Genomic DNA, 3,700 nt, shown 5'->3' with positions numbered 1-3,700 from the left:
CCTCTGGAGAGTTTCAGTTAGAGCTTCGGCCTGTGGGTGGCGCTCTGCGGCGCAGCGGCTTATCGCTGCTCAAACAGCTCAGGGTCAGAAACACCTGCAGCCCCAGAAACATCACAGCTGCTGCTTCTGTTTGYCCACTCTCTGCWTGTTGTCCCACCAGATCGTCGGTCCTTTCTGGAAACTTTTCTTTCAGCTTTTTCTGTYTTTCYTCTTTACTCAGTTACAGCAGCTGCTGTAAAAATCTCTAAAAATAAATAAATCTTAATGCATCAGCAGAATGTCCCAATGAAAAATTAGTATTGAGGAAAAMTTCAAGGCATAACCAATCAGAAACAGATATTTTTACTTGATCAATGAGAGGAAGAATGAATTACAGTCATCAGACTTCTGAAGGAAAAGATCTGGCCTAAATAGACCTGCACAGATGTAAACACCTAGAACCGTTTGTTCCTTATCTTTACTAACGTTATAGGATACTATAAATGCTATAACGTTTCAGTCCAACCGTCAATATGAACCAAACTATGATCTGGAAGTAAAAGGTCAAACGTGGAAAAAAACAATAAGAATATAATTACAAATCAAAAATAATGTAATCAATACTTACATGATTCTTAATATAATGAATGAAATGAGTATAAAAGCTGAATGTTAGACGAGTAAAACAAATATAATGATGCAATGAGTAGAAATTGAGAGTTCACCATGACGACCGTTACACAGCGGTTCCTGTCCCACCATCTCAAACGTAAACATGCTGAGTCCGATCAGCCCTGCTGGACCTCCTGCTGGGATGAAGCTGCTAAACACGGCGGAGGCTCTGTGATGCTGTGGGATCCTCGTTGGAGTCCACAGCGTCAGAACGGGTCGTTCTGTGCAGGAATGCACCGATTGGCCGATACCGATCTGATAGAGAAAAAAAGCTGATTRCTTAAAATGTTTAAAACAAACATGAAAACGTAGAATTAGACTAAATAGATTGTCCCCGATATCCGATCTAGATTTTTTTTTCCCGATATCCGGTCTGATGCAGATATTGATATCTGATCGGTTCATCTCTGGGTCTCTGTGACGTTCTGCTGATGCAATAAAAGATCAATTTATTTTTACAAAACTTCATGAATCCTCCTGAAACTTTTCATTTTGCTGTCAAAACTTCCATCTCTTGGTTTTGCAGATATTACATCTAAAATGTGTTTAAACTGAAGCWATAAAATCKTTTTAGATGTAAAATATTTGGATGAAACAGGAATCGACCTTTTTTCATCATGTTTAAACATTTTTCMCAAACATCTGAATGATTTCTGCTGTTTTAACGTCAGAAACCAGATTTAGCTGAGTTACATTTGAGTAACTTTTGGGGGAAAAATACAGTTAGGAGGATTTTGCTTCAGGTAAATTACTTCTATTATGAAATATCTCTGCTCTTGTTAGTTTTTATTAATTTATTTGGATTTTGTTTTTTGTAATTATGATATTCATCTGAATTATTTTCATTTYGGTCTTTAAAATGCCAAAAATTCCATTTAACTTTATATTTTGGTCTGTCTAATTATGCTACTTTTTAAATTACTCGATTCACTTTTTTACTTTTTTACTCTCCAGTAATTTCTGGGACGGTTAMTTTTTACTTTTACTTGAGTAAAAACAAGCTGAAGTTTTATTTGCGGATCATGTTCGTCTCCTCTGCCACGTCTGGTGTGAAAGTCACCAGGTTCTGGTTTTATTCCAGTGAAGGGGAAGCGGGTCCAGCCTCCCTGGTCGCCACCGGCGGGAACAGAAGTCCCTCAGCTGCGGCTCTACAACAGCCTGACCAGAACCAAGGTACGGCGTAGAACCGGCAACTCTGGGCTGCAGAACCCAGCAGCCAGGTGCTAAAACCTCGGCATGTTCACCTGACCTGGCAGAATATGGCCCATAAATCACTTCACATGTGTGAGAAACTAAAAAATAAGGAGCAGTGGCGGCGCTGGGGGGGAGCTAAGGGTGCCAAAGCCCCCTCTGGATAAGTAATGGCGCCCTCATGGCGGCTCCAAATAAATGCTTGTCATATAGTACTGATCCAAACTGAAATATCAGAGTTACGGGAGTCTAATCTGGACGTAATGAACGGATGAAAACAGGTTCAAGTGGGAAAAYGTTCACCTGCCTACAGGTTGAAACTGCAGAATGTAACTTTAATACCAAAAAATCTGTTAAAACTGTCACCATGTGGTGATTATCTTCCCTGATATTATTGCATCTAAAGAAATGAGAGAAAAACAACCAATCAGGGCCAGGAGGCGGAGCTTCGTGCTGTCAATCATCCTYGTATAGTCACTGCTAAAAGCAGAGGAACAACTTACTGCTGCAGAAAAACCGCCGTAATCTGACCTGATCTGCTAACWGGAAAAACTGCAGCGTAGCMGAGAGGAAGAGGAGGATGAGACCGTGCATGCAAGRGTGATTGGCAGCACTAAGACCCGCCCTCTGTTCTGATTGGTTGTTTTTAGTTAACACTGGGAGAAGGCAGAGGAGCTCGCAGATCATCTGTCTCATATTGTACTGTCATAACAYGGTGACAGTTTTTTTTTCTGTAAAAAATGTTTATTTTTTTTWATAAAAGTTAMATACTGGAGCTTTAAAGGAYCMATCAARAAATTCAGAATTTCTCATTTATTTACAGGAATCACAACAAAGATTTATATCTCACTTCCTCAAATAATCACAACCCAGGGCTGGAGTGATTAATCGTGATTAATCACTTAATGAAATAATMTTCAGCTAATTTRGAAATTGATTAATCATTAACTATACAGAATACATACTGTAAAAAAAGACCATTTGATGAAAAAGCAACAAACTCAGAGCAATAATTAAGCCAGAATTATACAAAAAATATAAACATTTTACATTCAAGATTAAAAAATAAACAGGCAACACAGTAACACTGTCTGCTGCTAAAGGCCATTAAATMTAAAAGTSACCTGYGAAGCTGTGRAGTTTTACTGTAGAAAAACCCCAAATAGAGCGGAAACGGGCTGGTCCGAACGCTGCGCCCTGAGGAACCCCGCAGCCTCAGCTGGTTCTGTTTAATCGCCGTCTCGTCGTTCCAGGAGCCGTTCGTTCCCCAGAAGGACAACAAGGTGACGTGGTACTGCTGCGGCCCCACCGTTTACGACGCCTCACACATGGGACACGCCAGGTAACCGGGTCAGAACCAGAAACCCAGAACCAAGCCAGAACCGCTGCGACCTGACCAGCCGCTCCGCCTCTGTTCCAGGTCCTACATCTCCTTCGACATCCTGCGGCGGATCCTGAGGGACTACTTCAAGTACGACGTCCTCTACTGCATGAACGTCACAGACATCGACGACAAGGTGAGAATCCRCCGGTTCTGAAGGGTTCTGAARGGTTCTGAAGGTTTGAAACGGTCCGACAYGCTGCAGGTAAACTGGAACGTCTCGTTAGTAATAAAAAAATATTCACCCAGTTTTTTACTGCTTTTAAAATGGATTCTGATCAACAAAACTTTAATGTCAAAGTGAAAACTGAGATCTACAAAAATCCACATTGAAACCTTGAAACTGATCAAATTAAGTTTGATCAAATTAAACCTTATTGAGTTTTAATTTGTCCTGTGAAGAAAAAANTTTTTTACTGAAGTGTTGATTTTGACTAATCTGGGCGTTTAGTTGGGTCCGGAGCTCGTCTGGATGTT

This window comes from Poecilia reticulata, unplaced genomic scaffold, assembly GCF_000633615.1.
Source record: "Poecilia reticulata strain Guanapo unplaced genomic scaffold, Guppy_female_1.0+MT scaffold_300, whole genome shotgun sequence".
Lineage (NCBI taxonomy): Eukaryota > Metazoa > Chordata > Actinopteri > Cyprinodontiformes > Poeciliidae > Poecilia > Poecilia reticulata.
Note: the sequence above shows the minus strand (reverse complement) of the source record.